Raw genomic sequence first — 19516 nt, 5'->3', positions numbered from 1 at the left:
ATCATGAAATATAGGCACACTCATTGGAAAATCTATGAAAATAGTGGACAATATGGTTAAGAGAAAGATCAAAGTAATTCCCCAGATTTTTTATCCAAGATATTATTATAAAAACTATATTTACTTTTAAAAAATGCTAAATTTTATTTTTAATATAAAATTGTAATTACAAATTTGGAAATATATGTAATTTAGAGTGTATTCTCTCTCATATGTATTTGGACACTGTCACCAATTGAATTGATGTCTCATCTTATGTGTTATACATCGTCACCAATTGGATTGACGTCTCCTTTGTGTTAGAATTTTTTTTTGTTTGAAAGTGGGTTAATTTGGGAAATACGTTGGAAAGTGAGTTAGTTTGAGTATTTATTTGAAAAAGTGGGTTATTTGGACACAAAATTCCTAGTTGGAAGTTTATTTTCATTTAAGTTTATCTTAATTTATTTTTCTTTATTTTTGAATCACTATAATTGTAGATTAGGGATGTTTGGCCACAATCGAACTCTAGAACCTCAACCCCCACCCGATCGATTTGTGCATTTGTTCTATCCAGCCCAAACGAATTCTCATTTGTTGCTCCAATCGATTTGTGCACTCGTTTCATCCACCCCAAACAAGTTATCATTTGCCGCTCAAATTGATTTGTGGTTTCAAATTCTCATGTGTCATCATCTTCTTCATCCAAATGGATGGTAGCAAAACATTATCAAATGGTTCGAATCTACCCAGATGTGGATGTGATCAAGCAATGAAGATGTGGAAGTCAAACACAGTCGAAAATCCAACAGAAAATTCTAGAGATGTCGAAATGCTGAGGTAAGAAATTTCTTGATACGTTCTTTGTTTTTCTGGGAAAATTCGTTTTGTAATCTTCATTTTTCTATGTAGATTGTGAAAAGTTGTGACCTATTTGTATGGGATGATGAACTTGGACTTAGTCAGATTCATGATGGGAATGAAAATCAAAAAACTGCACCAAATTGTAATAATTGTGAAGTGATGATGGCTTATTTAAGTGAATTTGGAAAGGACATACCCAAGAAATTTGTAAAGGAGTTTGGAAAAGAATATGTGTCCAACTCAGTTCGAGGAAGCTTGAAAAGACAAAGAAGAAACTTCAAACAGAGAAGAACAAAAGGCATTGTTTAACCCTTGCACTTATGGTGTCTTGGAGTATGTTTGTCATTGTTTACAGGTCTATGTAATATATAGTATATAAGTTATGGTCAAATTAGATATTTTGGAGTTATGTACTTTATGTTTTTCATTATGTAGAAGTTCATGTAATATGGATTAATAGAAATGACAATGTATGATTCCTATTTATTGATAAAATTTTGGTATTTGTTATTTTAAATCTTGATTTAAAGTTGTCATACCCCAAAATTTGTCCTCCCCTTTTTATTTTCATCCAAACTTTTTGTTTAAGGTTCATCTGCATTCACAAATATCCATATTATCTAGTGTACTAACATCATCATAGATTCAAAGGTTTGGGGCTGATTTTACTTGACAAAGACTTAGAGTTTGCTTGAAGATGAGGCCCTAGGAGGTGTGATGCTACAGTTATTGTGGAAAGCTCATCATGGTGATCAAATGTGCAAAATCCTAATTAGGGACAATTGGTGGTTGAGACCTAAGAGGTTGCATCATGGTGTTTAGTCATTACCCAAACCCTAATTTCTAAATCTTGAAGTTGGTGAATCTTGTGGTTTGTTTTAAGGGATTGTAAACCCTAGCTTGGCTCTGGGCATTGATGTTTTATTTCTCACTTGGTTTGAGATTTGGTTGTTGTTTGACTTGAGGCTTGACCTAGTTAAACCCTAATTATTGGTGTTATTTGTTTGGTCTAAGTTGTGCTCGTATACATGTTCCATTCACATTCCATTCACTTGATTACATTGTCCATGTTGCATTAAAAAAGATTACAAACTTCATCATTTTTGCATAAGTTGACTTTTTGGTCACAAGTCAACTCATCATTCTTAACCATCTAAGATTTGTTTCTATGCATCTTATCATATTTCATCATCAAATTATTGTTTCATTTGTTATTGCATGATTATGAGGCTTAGTCCATTTCTAGGTTGGACCTTCTTTTGGACCAAGGAACTTGGTCCATGACCATGTCCAAAACCCGGTCAGACCTACTTTTGGACCTATTTGTTTTTGCAACTTTTTAGTTTTTCCATCTCATTACACATTGATTAAACCTTTTTTTAGCCAAATTCATTCCATACAAACACATATTAATACCATACATTTACATTTCCATTAAACCATCAAAATTTCCAAATATAACCATGTCACACCAATTCCAAATTCATTCAATAACACAACCATTACAACAGTTCCCTATCAAAAGTTCCATTGCACAATCCAAGCAACCTATGTACAAGCAAGAATCACAAATGAACCAAACCACACATTACATGGTATTCCCATTTGAATCAAATAAATACATCAAGTCACAATACAAATTGCAACACATATGTCCATATGCTACATACATGGTTCATTCAAAGTGCAATCAAGTTTCATAATACATCCAATTACCACAAAATTACATGCATTCATTTTCGATTACACATAGGACCATTCCAATACATTCCAAAATTTGAATCCAAAGCAATTCCAATGATCCTTGCATCCATTCCATGACAAACCCATGATCCACAAGCGAAATTCCAAGCAGCCCTGCATAGCGTCACATCAGCCATAAAAAACACTTAAATTACATTTCAGAAGCCATGAGAAACAAATGCATTTCACAATAGCAACCATGACCTGCATAAACCAGAGCATTTGAAACTAACATCATTTGCATTTCCAATTTCATGTCAAACAGATTTTATGTAATAACAACTTCAATTGCATTTCGAATCTTCAAATTTCAAATTTCAGTTGCATTACATTTTGAATTTCACATGTGCATTTCACTAACAGAACTTACATTTGCATTTTAACAGAATTTGAATTTCATTTCAGAATAACTTAATCAACTAGCAAAACCTGCATTTTGATTGCATTTCATTTCATTTTCACATTTCATCTCAGAATAACTAACAGAGTCCCTGATTTCAACAGAAAACACATTTACATTTCACTAATAATTTCAGTTGAATTTAAATCTAATTTCGCTCTAACTAACTCTTTCATTTCTAACTGCAATTGAATTTCATTTGAATCTGCATTGCATGTCCTAACAAATATTAGAAACTCTATAAAAATCACTCCGCTTCTCAGATCACGGGACACGCTCCATTTTTTCAAATTTCTCAAATTTACCATTTCACGATCTCAAATTTTTCTCTCTTAATTCTCGCACAATCACTCAAAGCTCCTTCGAAATACTCATTGAAGCTTCAACTTGAAGCTTCAACCGAGTAAAGTTAAGCCTCGCGTTCTCTATTTCTCTCTCGCAGATTCATTGTTTCAGACGCGTTTATCCGGAATTTTTTCAGAAGAAGTTACAGGAAGATAAAGAAGAAGAAGACGTAACAGTTGAAACAATTAGATTCGAAATTTTACCTGGATTTCTGTTGACCACTGTGCGTGCTTCACTGGTGAATTCACGATATTTTCCACTGTTTGCGCAATTACTTGTTACCACGATGGGATTAGAGGTTAGGAGAATCAAATCACTAACCCGGGGCTTTGATTCCAAACGAGCGCCATTTAATTTCAATTTTCTGCGCTAGGGTTCTTCAACCTTTTTCTTCGATTTGAGCAGTTCTTACAAAATTAGGAGATTCCACTTGTAGATTCGTATTCAGCATAGGAATTTGAGTTAGATATTGGTGTTTGATTTGATTTTGGGGTGCCTCCGCCACCGAGGACAGCCTCCGGCACGACGGAGGGAGGTACGGAGAAAAGGAAGCTGAGTTTGAATACGCGCATGTGTGTTTGCAATTTGAGTTTCATGTTTAACATGCTTATCACGTGTTTTATTTCATTGCCTTCATTTATTAATTCACGTGGCATTGTTGACTCATATCCTAGTCAATTGGCCTTATCCAGTTTGTTCCTCATGAGTTGATTCCATGTTGGGCCTCCTGGTTGGGCCTTTGGCCAATTTTGTTGTATGTTGCCTTATTTCTGTTGGTGCACCCTCTGACTGATGTTTGCTTGAGACATGGGCCATTGTCTGGGCCCATGTGCCCTGGACTTTTTACACCCTAGACTTGCTGATCTCCCCCCTGTTTGGGCTTATTGTTTGCATGTTTTCTTCGTGACATTTTAAATGAAAAACACATAACATAGCAAACAAAAACCAATTTTGGTTCTGTTTAACCTGTTACCCAAATTATCGAAACCGGTTACACCCCCTCATAACAGGCGTCCAGGGCAAAATTCGGTATGTGTAACTGGTTACCCAAATCCTAGTAACCAATTACACCTGCGTTACGCAGACTTCAAAGAACATTTTTGGGCTACCTACAATGAGACCCTTTATTTCTCACATTATTTCCCTTGTAATTTTCCATGTATCCCTTCCCTTTTGGTTGTAATTTTCCTTTCCTTTATTTTCCTTTTGAATTCTTAGGAATTAGTCCAACTTCACCGTTTCAAAATCAATAAGCAATAAACCATTGATCTAACGTCAAGCGACATTTTCTTAATCAAATTCAAAATACAATAAAAATACGATTAGATTTGTGCGCCACGAGCCTTAAGTGGTGGAGAATGAGTAAGAATGGAGCTTTCCTACCCTTACTCTAAATATTTAGGACACAAGACGCTTAGCTTGTTTGTCTAAAATATCCACCCTTGTCCATAGTATTTAGTGCAATCTAATCAAAAAAATCTCTTTTAAAAACCATAAAACAAACATCAACTTATCAAACCATTTTTTGCGCCTTAGGACATCACTCTGAAAACCCTTTTTCAAGGTAAAAACAACCAACAAACAACCATTTTCAACTCCGAACTACGGAGCTCTGATTCTTCATCCCTTGATGATGATACATAGGTGAAGCTAGTGGAAATATACTCGAACCATCGCACGTTCGAACATACAACAAAGTCGCCATCGAACTTTATTTATTCCAGAAGGAAAGGGAAAACATCGATAAAACTCGGGGAAAGATAAATTGGGTAAGGAAGTCGGTTATGCAAAAGGAAGGTGTTAGTACCCCTAACGTCCATTGTACTCAACGAGATTTGTTTTGATTGTTCTAATCTCGGATGGGTGTGATATCTAAAGATTACACATGAAAGAATAAAGGGAAAAGAAAGGAATAGATAGAGTGCTCGGTGAGGATTAGGGCCCTCATGCCTACGTATCCTTATAGTGCAATAAGGAATTCAGAGCTTCGTAGTTCATAGAACTAATGGTGGAAGGCAAAAAGAATTGTGATCAAGGTATGATCTAAACCAAAGAATAATGTTGTTTGACTCCAACAAGGGATGAGATATGAACCCAAGAGTAAAACTGGCGTGAACCATATGTGGGTAGCCATAAGCGTGGTACCACTATATGGTATGGCTGAAAACAAAGAGAATTAAGTGTTTGGTTTCACAACACAAACAACTCTTGGTTCACAAGCTGACACGAGATGGAGCTCAGAGAGATAGTGTATTTGGCTCAAAGATAACAGTATATCATCTGGAGTGAATGAAGGTATAATATGAATGCATCTTGGAGATGAATGGAATGATAAAGGGTTTGGTAAAAATGACCAAAAGGTATATTTTGGAACCAAAGATTAGGGTGTATTGGAATCCATAGGAGAAATGGAATTTGTACCATAGAGGGAAACAAACTTATTGGCAAAAAAAGAAGGAATGTTTGTGTATGAGACAAACAACTCTAGGTACAAATGCGGACTGCCGCTATATCGTCCTAAAAGGGTATAAATGGAATTCCAAAGAAAACTATATTTGGTTTCAAAGAAACAGTATGTCACTGGGGTGAGTGGTTCAATGATTGAAGATCGGTGATGGATCGTGAGAGACATGGATGATGCCCTAAGGCAGAAGAAAAAATTAGGATTGTGCTCGCCAAGGGTTCGAAGCCTTAATGAGAAAGTCAGAGCACTCGTAGTTCGTGGAACCACGAGAATAAAGAGAGGGATTGACCATGATGAAAAGTATAACTTGTACCAACATAATGGTGGAAACAAAAAGTGTTTTCTAAGCAACAGGGACTCACAAGAAAAACCTAATTTTAAAGGTTAACTGCAACGAAAACAAAGAGAGAGATGTTTGCTTATGCAACAGGGCCTTATAAGACAAACACAACTTCAAGGGTTGACTGCAGTGTTGTTTAGTACGGGGAATATTGTATCACTGTTGGGAACAAATAATTTGAAATCAAAGAAGAATGATATATTGGATCCATAAAGGAATAAACTCTGAACTGAAGAGTAAACAGACGTCTTAGCCAAAAAAGAAGGAATAAAGTGTTTGGTTTCACAACACAAACATCTCTGGGATCACAAGGTGGACTACCGATATATCATCATAAAAGGGTGTGCATGAAGTCCAAGGAAATATGTATTTGATCTTAAAAAACTGTATTGATTGATGAATGAGAAATGGATAAGATAGGATTAATAAATACAGTAGCTCACGGAGAATCTAAATCCTCGTGCCTATGTATTCTCACCGTGCAATGAGAAAATTAGAGCTTTTGTAGTTCACCCCACTAGGGCCGACAACAAGTGATTGAGGCAAGAGATATGATATATGATAATGGAATATGAATAAGACTTGGAAGTAATTGGATATGAACCACACTAAAGTCTATGAGTAAAGGTGAATATGATGAGCAACTAGGTCATTCGTCCCGTACCTAAAGATATTCAAAATGAGTTAATAGAATTCTCCACTCTCATTCATTCTTTACTACTTAAGGCTCATGGCATGTGATTCTCATCATAACTTTCAAGTTGCTTAAGAAGAATCATTACTCTACTTGTGATGCTGAAGACTTTATCAATCATTCGATTTGAATTGCACTAAAGTCTATGAACAAAGAAGAATACCTTGAGCAGCTGCGTCATTCGTTCCTACCCAAGGATACCCTAGACAATGATGGGAATTCTCCACTCTCATTATTCTTTGTTACTTAAGGCTCATGACATACAACTTAAATCCTGATTGATAAGTTGTTGGTAGATTCTTCTGCTTGTTGCATTGTTCACTTTGAATGGAGACTTGACAATCATATGATTTGAACTGTGCTAAAGTCTATGAATAGAGGTGAATACAATGAGCAACTGGGTCATTCGTCCCGTACCCAAAGATATTCAGAATGAGTTAATGGAATTCTCCACTCTCATTCATTCCCTATTTCTTAAGGCTCATGTCACACAATTTAACCTTGATTGACAAGCTCCTGAAGAAGCACCTTTGATATGTCTTGCATAATCCACTACTTGGTTCGACTGAGATGCCTTGCATGAAAGTCTGAACTTTAGGCCTTGAGATCCATAGCTTTACATAATAGTCTTATCAAGTGATCGAAGGACTTTTGATCACTTAAATAGACTGTGGGATTATACATGAATCAAAAGATTTAGTTAATAAAAATTTCTTTTGATCAACTTGAATCAGAGGGTTTGAATTAGATTGAAAGTTATGGTTAACTATGTGCATCATAATCTAAATGTTAATAATATGTACAAGTTCTAACTAAGGGATCATGCCACATTTAGTAACCAAATTAACAATCTATTAAAATATCACATGAAAAACTATCAAATTACCTAATTATTCTAAATCTACCCCTAATCCTAAGGGAACATGGATTTAATGAATTTTCTAGACCTAGGGGCAAAGATGTCAATGTACAAAAAATAATAAATTAAGTATTAATTTCTAAGATAAAAAATCTAATTAAAACTAATTAAATCCTATTTAATATCTAATAAAAGTCTAATGATATGATCTATTTATATGATTAAATATTAAAACTAAAACTAATTCAATTCTAATATAAATTTAAAAATTAACTTCCTAAAAAAAACTATCAAAATTAGAAATTAAAACAATTAAAATTGATTGAAAATAAAAATCAAAAGAAAATAACATGAATCCATGGAAACAAGGGTGTATGAGTGGTTTGGAGGTGCAAACAGAAGCCAGGCCCATAGCAACAAAGCCCAATCCGAAATGGCAAGGGAGAGAAGTATGCATTCAATTTTTTTGGCAAAAACGTGAAGAACGTGAAACACGTTTACCAGGTGCTCAGAAATTCAAATGGCCTTCTTCTTCACCTCCTTCCCTCCACTGCGTCGGAGCTCATCATCGGCGACGGTGGAGCATCCATACACCAAATTAAATACACATAAACAATCTGGACTTGCCGCAATCTCCTATCTTCAAAGAAAATAAGGGTTGTTTAATGTGGTCTTAAAGACTGATGTCTCTCACCAATGATGACATCACTTGGTATTCTTCTGTTTACGATGACGTCGAGATTATTGATAGTTGTAGGGAGTTCTCTAATGTGACTCTTCTTGGTACACAAGGAGGAATCAACTACAATCCGGTTCTGGCAAGATGTCAACTTGGGTTCACTATGAAAGACAAACCCAATAACACTTTGTTAGAAGGTTTATTTTTCTAAGAAAGGAAAGACACTCAAAGATTGAAAGCTAGAACGGTGCATGTTTGGCACAATATTCATGGGAAAGGAAAAAGTGAGCTTGGATAGAAAAATTATGTAGCTTTGGAGCCTTACACTAGTTGGGTGAAGAAGAGAGCAAAAGAATTCAAGATGTCATACGCCTATGAGAGACATATGTCTTTAGTAGTGTTCAAATAACCCACTATTCATATTGAAGGCATAGAGGAGTTACAATAAGCTTTGGATAGGATGAAGCAAGAGAAGGATGCTTGGGAAGACAAGTTTCATGCTTCAAACCTTGAGAAGATAGATTTGCAGAAGCAGTTGAAGGAAAAGGATGACTTGAAAAAGTTGCTTGAGAAACGTGCTATGAAGAGGTCAAGGGACCAAGAGGATTTATTTTCCTCTAACAGTCCATCATCTACTCATCTTTCTACTTCCGGTGTTTGGAAAGGCATTATGGACCAGCTCATGATGGAGAAGGATGCCATGAAGAGCAACTATGAGAGAGAGATTAAAAGACTTCGCAAGAAGTATCAACTTGGATTTGGGTTATCATCGGATGTGATTCCATATACCTAATTTCTTTCCTCTTATGTTTTAGGATTATTGAGATTGTATTTCAGATTGTAATCCTTTCCATTATTAATAAGATGAGATTTTCAGTATTTCAAAGTGTGTTATTTCCTTTATGATGTTTTCAATTTGCTTTATATCTTGAAGTTCCTTGAAAACTTTGCATTTTCATTTGCATATCAAGCATCATGTTGCATCTTGGTCTTCCTTTGTGTGAGTTTTCCAAGTGTCTTGTTGTTTCCTTTTCTTGGTCTTCGTTCAGACAAGCTATCTCACCAGTATAACACTCGTGCTAATCAACTGAAAAAGATGGATCGTCTAGAACAAGAGAATCGTGAACTCCGTGAAGAGGTGACTACTTTGAGGGCAAGCTTTTAAAGACTCATTGTTATGATGGAAGTTAAAGAGGCTGCTCAAAATCAGCCGCCTCCTCCCCCTTCTCAAACTTCGCTTCAGAGGACTGTGATTTCTGAAATCATTTCTATGCCCATTTCTGTGGCTCCAGTCAGTCCTTCACAAAATCAAATGCGTCCTAGTTTCCCTTGGGGTATGCCTCCTTAATTTTTACCATAGGGGTATCAACCAGTTGTTGAAGTTCCTGTTGCTCAACTGGTTATGTCTGTACCACCTCCCTTGGTCCATGTTACTCCTTATGTGAAAGAGCTTGTTTTCCATGATGATCAGAGTGAAATTGTTGGTGTCTATGAAAGGATGGATGAATTTCAAGATCAGTTTCAATTTATGCAGAAAGAAATTCAAGTTCTGAGAGGAAAAGAATTGTTTCGGAAGAATGCTCATGATTTGTGCTTAGTTCATAATGTGAAGATTCCACAAAAGTTCAAAGTGCCAGATTTTGAGAAATATAAGGGTAACTCTTGTCATTTGAGTCATTTGGTGATTTATGCTCGCAAGATGCTGACTCAAATTGATAGCCATTAACTATTGATTCATTAATTTTAAGATAGTTTGACTGGTGCTACTTTAAAGTGGTGCATGGGACTTGATAGCACCCATATTCGTACTTTCAACGACCTAGGTGAAGCTTTTGTTCATCAATATAAGTATAATGTTGACATGGCGTCAGATCGAGATCAACTTTGTGCTATGTCCCAAAAGGATAAGGAAACTTTCAAAGAGTATACGCAGAGATGGTGCGAGATTTCCGCACAAGTCAGTCCTCTGCTAGAAGAGAAAGAGACGACAAAGCTGTTTTTGAAGACTTTGAGTCCATTTTACTATGACCGAATGGTTTCAAGCATTCCCAGTGATTTTACTGAGATGGTCAACATGGGGATGAGACTAGAAGAAGGTGTCTCTGAGGGACGATTACAAGAAATTGGTTCTTCTGACAGTTCTGAGAGATAGGGGAATGATTTGTCCAAGAAGAAGGAACATGATGCTAACGCTATTTCCGAAGAGAAGCATAGGAGATCTCCGAGAAGTAGTCAACGTCATCAGTATGTGGCGTCAGTTACCCCGGTTATTAATCATGCTCTAGTTGTTCAAGTAGCACCAAATTATTATCCACGTTTTCAACAACGTACTCATCAATATAATCAACAGAGCCGTGTCCCGAGACAAGCGCAAGTTGATCCAATTCTGATGTCCTATGCGGAATTACTTCCTGCCTTGATACAAAAGAATTTGGTACAGACTAGAACTCCGTCAGCTATTCCGAAGGAACTTCCATGGTGGTATAAACCTGATCATCATTGTGCATTCCATCAAGGAGAACCCGACTGTAGCACCTCAAATTTGCACCTCCCATTTGTATATACATTTCATATTTAGGTCATTAACATCGCATTAACCTTGCATTCATATTGCATAGTCCACTGCATCTCATCAGTCAAGACTGGTCAGGAGATTCAACTGTGCAAGGCAACAAGAGCATTTTCCATGAGATCAAAGCCCTAGGGTTGGTACATTGAGCTTACATGACCCAAGGATCATTTTGAAGTAGCTTGGCCAAGTGTTGAAGGCTCAGAACTCATTAGTCCATGTGCAAATCATCTGAGGCCCACAAAAGTCAACTGTAAAGTCAACTGTGGATTTGGAGGTGGGAAGTGGTTAGAGATGCTCCATTCATGTTCAAACAAGTCTCATTTGACATTTCAAACATCAACATTGAGGAATTTGAAGTCAGATCAAGACTTTCCAAAAATAGCAGGTGACCTGTAATTTGAACTTTCCAAAAATGGAAAGATTTTGGACCAACTTCAACTCAAGGTTACATCATCAAGAAAGCTTCAAATGAAATTTTGTCCAACATTAAAGTTGAAGATCTTTCTCTCCCATTTCCAAAAAGTCCAAGATCATGAATTTCTCATGTGTGGTTGAGGAGATATGGTCCAATCATGGCAAAGTGTGTTTGGAAATTCAAATGGACATAACTTTTTAACCAAAACTCCAAAATGAGTGGTTCTTTTTTCATTTTGATCCTTATAACATGTACTTTCCAAGCATACCATTACATGACATGAATTTCATTTGCATGGTCTTTGGCTTATTCATGAAGATTTGTGAAGAAAATTTCATAAAACTATTTTTGATTGATTATGTGCGTACAAAACCAACTCAAATGTGTGCATGGGCCTTGTTTAGGAGGGTTTGGACCAGAATCAAGCACTGTTCACGTGCTATTTCATGCATGGGGGTGAAAAACTCATTTTGCACTTACACCTTCAAAGTTGCTAATCACCTTTGGCTTTGGCTTAAACAAGTTTTAAACATCATTAGCATGAAGTATATATTGATAATCATAACTGTTTCCATCATTTTGAAGCAAGCTTTTCAGATCTGAATTTCAAGATTCACAAAATTTTCTCTCAAACTTTTTTTTTCAATTTCTTCACACATGAACACTTTCTATTGATTGATTCATCCTCCTGAAGCATTTCTGAGCAAATTTGGACGTGGAATCAAGGCAAATCGTGGCATATTGAGCTAGATTCAAAGCTTGAAGCATCCATGGCATTTGCAAATTAAGCTGGATTCGTGTGCAATTGAGCTTCAAATTCATCATCAACTACCTCATTAAGCATTGTGGAGAAGAATTGAGCCATTACAAGGCTTACATCACGTGATTCCAAGTTCTGTTCATCAAGAAGGTCAGTTTTCGAGTTTGATTATTTTGCAAATTATTAGGATATTCATGTAGATCATGGCTTGGTGATGATTCTGATGCAAATTTTGAGTGAATTGGTGTTGTATTGTGGAAGTTATGCATGATTGAAGTTTGGATGAAAATTTTTCTTTGCTTCGATCTGAGTGATATTTGATGATTCATGTTAAATTGATGATGGATTTTGAATGTATGTGGAACGAAGATTCGAATGGCATAGGTTTTATTGATTTCTGGGCGTTTTTGAGATTTTCTGGAAATTTTGCATGAAGATCATCATGATCTTCATCTTCAACCTTAAACTGCATGCGTTTCCAGATTCTGCTATGATTTTGCTACGGTTTTGCTACGAACATTCAGCCATTAGCTACGAAAATGATTAGGCCACGGTTTCCATGAAGCAGCAATGGTTTCCAGCGCTAGGGTTTAGCCAAAACGCCATTGTTTTGGTTGGCGCGCTTGGAATTTCAAATAGGCGCCTGGTTCGAATCCGGCTGAAGGATATTTTCAAATGCCTTGCAATTTTTTCACCTTTTCCCTCCTTTATTTGCCATGCTTGTTCATTTCATTTTCAAATTTTTTCCTCCACTTCCAAAAATCATATAAAATTGAAAAATGCTCCAATTGATCCCCAATTTTTTGCTATGTGTTCCTTATCTTGTCTACTTTTTTATGATCATTAAATTACAAATTGTGCTTGGCTGAAAAAATGATTTGTCCTAGGGTGATTGAACATGTGTCCATTTATGATATTGCCTTGTTCCTTTGATCATAAAATGCTTGTTTCTTATCCAATGACTCTGAAACTTTGTATGCTAATACTAGACATGTTGATGAACATTTTGGCTTTGGTTTGATATTTTTACCATGCTCCCATTCTGTTTTATGCTCATGCTAACTTGGTGTGACAATTTGTGTCACACATGTGATTGTTTGAATTGTGCTATGTGATTGCCATGCCTAATTGTAACACCCCAAAATTTGCCCTCCTCATTCATGCATTCATTTCATATTGCATTTCATCATGTCAATCAGAATTAGATCCGAAAAAAAAACGAAAGCGAAAAAAAAAGAAAAAATAAAACAAAAATAAAATAAAATAATAATAATAATAATTTTTTACAAAAAAAATAAATAAAAAATAATAATAAAAAATAAATAAAATATAATAAAAATTTTTGGACTTGGGTCTCTCTCATTTGAGCCCACAAAACCATGAAATTCAGTCTATAAATACCAAGGCTTCACTTGAGAAAAAGGAAGAGAAGCAAAAATACTCTGAGGTTTCCTTGGAACAAAACCTTGGACAAAACCTGAAGAGAAACCTGACAGAGAATTCAGAGCAGCCTCCAAACCCTGAAGGGCCTCACGGGTGCAACTCAATTTCAATCAAGCTCTCCAATCAGGTTTGCCCTATTTCCATTATTTTACGCCTTCAATTTGAATGTTCTAAATGTGTGATGTATTATGAATGGGTGAAACCTATGCCTTGAATGTTTAATCACATGATTTCTGAAATGTATGCCACAGGGTTTGAGGTTTCTGAAACCATACTGTTATTCATAAAAAAAATGCTTATCGTGTTTCACTAACCCTTTTGTTGAGTTTTTGTGAGGGCTCACATGACTTTTGCAGGGATAACTTGCGTGGTTTCCCACTTTATTTGTGGGATAACCCCTGGAGGTTCATTCCGATTACCTGTACTGACCCACTTTCTTTGATGGCATTAGCTTGGGAGATCCCTGGGTTTCTTACTCCTTTAATTGTTGTTACTTCGGATCTTTATCCGTGTGGTACTTTTACCTCTTTTCTGCATTTTATCGCTTTCTTAGCTGGAAGACCTCGATAGGAGGCATTTGTTTTCTTTTGTTTATTTACTTCTGAGCCCCTTGTTGGCACATTTACTTTATACATGTTTGTTTTGTATGCGTTCGTATCCCTGCAGGTAGCGCGGTTCCTTCGTCAAGGACTGCCTTTTTGCCCTTTTGCATGAGTAACCCTCAAACCCTAAAACCCAAAGCGACACGTTAACTCCTTCTACTACAGGTGAGTAAGTCTCCAAAGGTCGAGCATCCGGTAGATTGCGTAGTAACGTCGTTCGTCCAAAACCCAATCCATAACCCCATAGTTAGCCGAACTACGTTTTACTCTGATTCTCAGGCCAGATGAGATACGTAGGCATAAGACGCGATGTCTTAGCGAGCACACATCCCCCCAACCCATAGGTAGCCGAGCTACGAAGACTCTGATTCTCATATTCAGATGAGATACATATGCAGTGGATGCGACATCCGCGCGAGTCATTTTCATTTAACCCTTTTTTTTTGGCAAACAGCACAAGATAAACCCACACCCTTTAGACGAAAAAACACAAAAGTGGATCCCGTAGAGTACTATGGATGCGTAGGGGTGCTAATACCTTCCCTTCGCATAACCGACTCCCGAACCCAAGATTTGGTTACGAGACCCCATCTTGTCCTTTCCTTTTTCAGGTTTACTTCGAGCGTTTCCTTTCCCTCCTTTGGGATGAATAACGCACGGTGGCGACTCTTCTGTCTTTTTCTTTCGCCGGTTGTTTTTTTGCGCACTGTATTTTTCAGGTTGTGACAGCTGGCGACTCTGCTGGGGATTGAAAGAAGTTGACCTCTTGCTGGTCCATCTTCCCTAAGCGAGTCCCTCCTAGCTTGTGTGATTTCTTGTTTATTGGGTGTTCATGCTTTTGTACATTTATTTGCTTACCTGCTTGCATGCATCTGTTGTATCTATTGGATCTGTTTGTTTGTTTGTTGGGATGGGATGTTCTATGAGAGATAAGCCCATTACCCAGGCTTGAGTGTACACACAGGTTTTAGAGTGGATGATCATGAGGCTTGCGTGGCATGTTGCTACGTTAAGTCGTTCGTGAAGAACCACACCCAGACGAGGTTTCTTTTGGATATATTATGTCCTACGGATGTTCCGTAACGACATGGTGTTCCTTTAGAAATCGTCGACTCTGGTGACCATTTCCCGAGAACTCAGTCGAGGCCTCTCCTCTGAGACGTGATTATGTTAGCTCTGGTGGGCGCATTCTCGCTGATCAATCTGAGGACCCCGAGACTGGGAACTTGCTTTAGGATATCCTGTTGAGGGGAGTCAGTGGAGGTCTTTTATCCTGTAATAATGCCAAACCTTCAGTGGTAAACGTATTATTTGCGACTGAAGGGCTGAAGCTGACGAACTTCTGTTCTTAGAACCTACCAGTGAGGGGTGGGCTAAATTCAGGAAACCTTAACCTCCAACCAACCCGGTTTTCTGGAGCAGAGTTTTGGTCTTGTATTATATTCCTCAATGAATTTCTCCCCAGGCAGTGCAACCTGACAGATGTTCAAGCGGATCCATCAATTCTGATTGACATGCCTTTGCATTGCATAACATCATCTGCATATTTGCATCCAACATCTCATGCTTATTCATTTGCAGGGTATTCCCTTTAAAAATGGGGGTGCCTTAAAACTGAACAAGCAGTGCATCGCATACCATGCATATTAACCCATGTCTGTTTTGCAGGTGTCACCGCAGTGTCTAATGTTTGTTCCCTGTATCAGGCAGTTATTGGTCCCAAGCGAGTTCACAGATACCCGACAAAGGAAAATCGTCCACAGCTAGCGATGGACCAAGTACAGAAAGAGCTGGCTGATATGCGTGAAAGGATGGATCAGTTCATGACATTGATGACTGGTATGGCAGAAGGCCAGGAAAAGCTGAGGGAATTGGTTGAGCAACCGAGACCCGATCCGGAGGTGGAGATACCAAATGCTGAGGGAACCCCTGGTAACCCTGGGAACGCTGATAACCCTGTGAACACTGGTAACGCGGGTAACGCAAATGCTGATGGAAACCCGGGTAATGTTGGCAACACAGGGAATGTTGGGAATGGTATTGGCGGAAGGTACGATGTGAATCAAGGAATTCGGATTAACGGGCGCCCCGTTACTGAAGATTATCAGTGTGATCAATTTTCTTTGCACGACGAGGCCCTCGAGACCACTCGCCGTATGGATGAGCTTGCTGAGAAGCTCAAATCTTTGGAGTCTCAAAATTCCTTAGGCTTTGATGTCACAAATCTTGGTCTGGTTCAGGGAGTAAGGATTCCTCACAAGTTCAACCCCCCTACTTTTGAGAAATACAACGGGGCTTCTTGCCCACGCACTCATCTCCAATCTTATTTGGGAAGGTTGGGAGCTCACGCGGAAGATGAAAAGCTGTGGATGTACTATTTTGAAGACAGTCTAACTGGAGCTTCTCGTGAATGGTATTCTCATTTGTCTCGTACTACCATCAAGAGCTGGAAAGACTTGGCAGAGGCTTTTGTCAAGCAATATCAATACAACTTGGACATGGCTCCAAATCGGACCTTGTTGCAAGGTATGTCCCTGACTGCCAAGGAGACCTTTAGAGAATATGCTCAGCGTTGGAGACAGATTGTTGCGTCCGTCCAACCCCCTATGTCTGAAAGGGAGATGGCGGACATGTTCATGAACACTCTTTAAGGCAATTATATTGAGAGATTGGCTGCTTGCCCGTCAATCAGCTTCGCAGAGATAGTAATTGCTGGAGAAAGAATCGAGAGTCTGTTGAAGATGGGCCGAATTCAAGACAATAGTGCTTCCAACTCATCCGGTCCCAAGAGACCGTTTGCTGGTAACGGTCAGCGAAGAAAAGAAGGCGAGGCAAGCGTTATGTATGCCGGCAGAGGCTTGAGTAAAGGACGCCTTAATTATTATCAAGATCAAGTGGCCGCAATCACTATTCCAACACCTGTTCCTCAACCGCAATATCATCCGCAACAACAACCCAGGTACAACAATCAATAACAAGGAGGTAATCCGGGTCAGCAGAGACACTATCAACAACGTCCAAGGCAGGCGGACCGGGTCATTGAGCCAATCCCAATGTCTTATTCAGTATTACTTCCCAAGCTGATTGACATGAATCTGGTTACATTGAGAACTCTGGCCCCACCAATCGATCCCAATAATTTGCCTAGAGGTTATGATGTCAACGCCAAATGTGCTTTTCACTCCAACGCACCTGGCCATACTACAGATAATTGCAAGGCTCTCCAGTTAAAGGTACAAGATTTGAGAGATGCCCAGGCTATCAATTTTTCTCCGGTGCCTAATGTTATCCAGAACCTGATGCCGGCTCACGGCGGGCAGAGGATTAATGTTGTTGATCGTGGGGAAACTTTGAATTTGGTTTCTGATGTGACTAAGGTGAAGACTTCGCTATCGGTGGTTAAAGATCGACTTCTGAAAGGACAGATTTTCCCGGGCTGTGGGGAAGAATGCAGAAATTGTCAAGCTGCCGAAAACGGATGTGACAGTTTGAGAAGGGGTATTCAGCAGCTGATAAATGAAGGTTGTCTTCAGTTCGATCAGGCCCGTCCGGTGAAGAATGATGTATCGACGGTGACGTTTTATTTCACTCCTGAAGAAATATATGTTCCCGAGAGACTCACTCCGACAACAATATATTTCCCAGAAAGTACAGAACCAGCAGCGGTGAACATCGAAAGTTCAGCACCAGTCGCAATTTACTCTGACAGCCCTCAACCGACTTTGGTTGGTCCAATCACCATCACGGTACCAGGACCTGTTCCGTATGAGAAAGACAGTGCTATCCCGTGGCACTATGGGGCTGATATCTACTGCCAGGGGCAGAAAGTTAACGAAGAAGACATTGACATTGGTAGCTCCGCTGTAGACAATGTTGGAGGGGTTGGTGGCTTCACTCGCAGTGGACGCCTATTTGCACCACCAACATTACGCGCGAATACTGAAGCCGAGGCAGCTGCCAAGGCTAAAGGGAAACAGGTATCCACCGAAGAGGTTACTACTGAGGAAGATCCTCCTAAGACCGCATTCGAGAAGGAAGTGGATGAGTTTATGAGGATTATCAAGAAAAGTGACTACAAGGTAGTCGACCAGCTAAATCAGACACCCTCAAAGATCTCCATTCTTTCACTATTGCTGTGCTCTGAGGCGCACAGAGCAGCCTTGTTGAAAGTACTGAATATGGCCTATGTTCCACCGGAGATAACTGTTAACCAGCTGGAGTCGGTAGTTTCCAATATAAACGCTAGCCGGGGGCTAGGTTTCACCGATAATGACCTGACGTCTGAGGGCAGGAATCACAACAAAGCCTTGCATATCACAATGGAGTGCAAAGGGGTGATGCTTTCCCATGTTTTGGTTGATACAGGCTCTTCTCTGAATGTTCTTCCAAAGAAAGCCTTAATGAAGTTGGATTGCGATGACACCATCCTGAGGCCAAGTAACTTAGTTGTGAGGGCTTTTGATGGCTCTAAGAGAGCTGTTTTTGGCGAAGTTGAGTTGCTAGTTAAGATTGGACTGCAGGTGTTCAAGAGCACCTTTTATGTGATGGATATCCAGCCTGCCTACAGCTGTCTGCTAGGTCGGCCTTGGATTCATGCTGCCGGTGCTGTTACTTCTACCCTCCACCAGAAGCTCAAATATGAACTAGAAGGTCAGATCGTCACTGTATGTGGTGAAGAGGATATTTTTATTAGTCACCTGTCTACATTTAAGTATGTAGAGATGGACGGCGAGATGCATGAGATGCTGTGTCAGGGCTTCGAAACTACAAACATCAATGAGGTCGCGCCCGAAGCTGTCTTTTCACCTGAGTTTGAGAAGGTCGGGACTTCTATCTCTTCATACAAGCAAGCTGTCGAAGTGGTTAAAGCTGGTAATGCCCAAGGCTGGGGCAAATTGGTGGAGCCAGTCATCAAAGAAGACAAGTTTGGATTGGGGTATGCTCCGAGATCTCAGAAGAATGAAACCGGTACTCTCTCCAGCGGGGGTTTGGTTTCCCCCCACATCGTCAATGCTGCAAATGAAGACAAGGCTAACAGCGACTGTGACTTAGATAGCTGGGTTCGCCCGTGTGTCCCAGGAGAAAAGCTCGACAATTGGTCGTCTGAAAAAACCGTCCGGGTTACTCTGCTGAAAGAGTGATTTTTATTGTTTTCCTTTATTACATGCATAATAAAGTCTTACACTTTGCCCAAGGTGTAACGGCTCATTTGTAGGGCCATCCATTTAGTTACGTTTCGCAATTATTTTTATCATCAATAAAGGACGGCTTTTGCAAACAATTTTGTGTTCTCTTTCTTTCAGTTTTTTTTTACTTTTTACAAAAAAAAATGGCAATGTTTTTTTTCGTTTTTCCTT

At 38.9% G+C, this 19516-nt stretch overlaps 1 long non-coding RNA gene across 1 annotated transcript; it reads right to left on the bottom strand.

Moving 5' to 3' along the window:
- Window positions 1–2309: 2309 nt before the first annotated feature.
- Window positions 2310–4032, bottom strand: LOC127118974 (uncharacterized). The gene is made up of 2 exons (XR_007802504.1): window positions 3535–4032; window positions 2310–2700 (listed from the first exon to the last, which is right to left on the bottom strand). It is a non-coding gene; the product is annotated as an uncharacterized LOC127118974 (long non-coding RNA).
- Between the last annotated feature and the right edge of the window lie 15484 nt (window positions 4033–19516).

The sequence above is a fragment of the Lathyrus oleraceus genome, chromosome 2 (genome assembly GCF_024323335.1).
Source record: "Lathyrus oleraceus cultivar Zhongwan6 chromosome 2, CAAS_Psat_ZW6_1.0, whole genome shotgun sequence".
NCBI classification, from domain to species: domain Eukaryota; kingdom Viridiplantae; phylum Streptophyta; class Magnoliopsida; order Fabales; family Fabaceae; genus Lathyrus; species Lathyrus oleraceus.
This window is presented reverse-complemented; position numbering and strand designations above follow the sequence as displayed.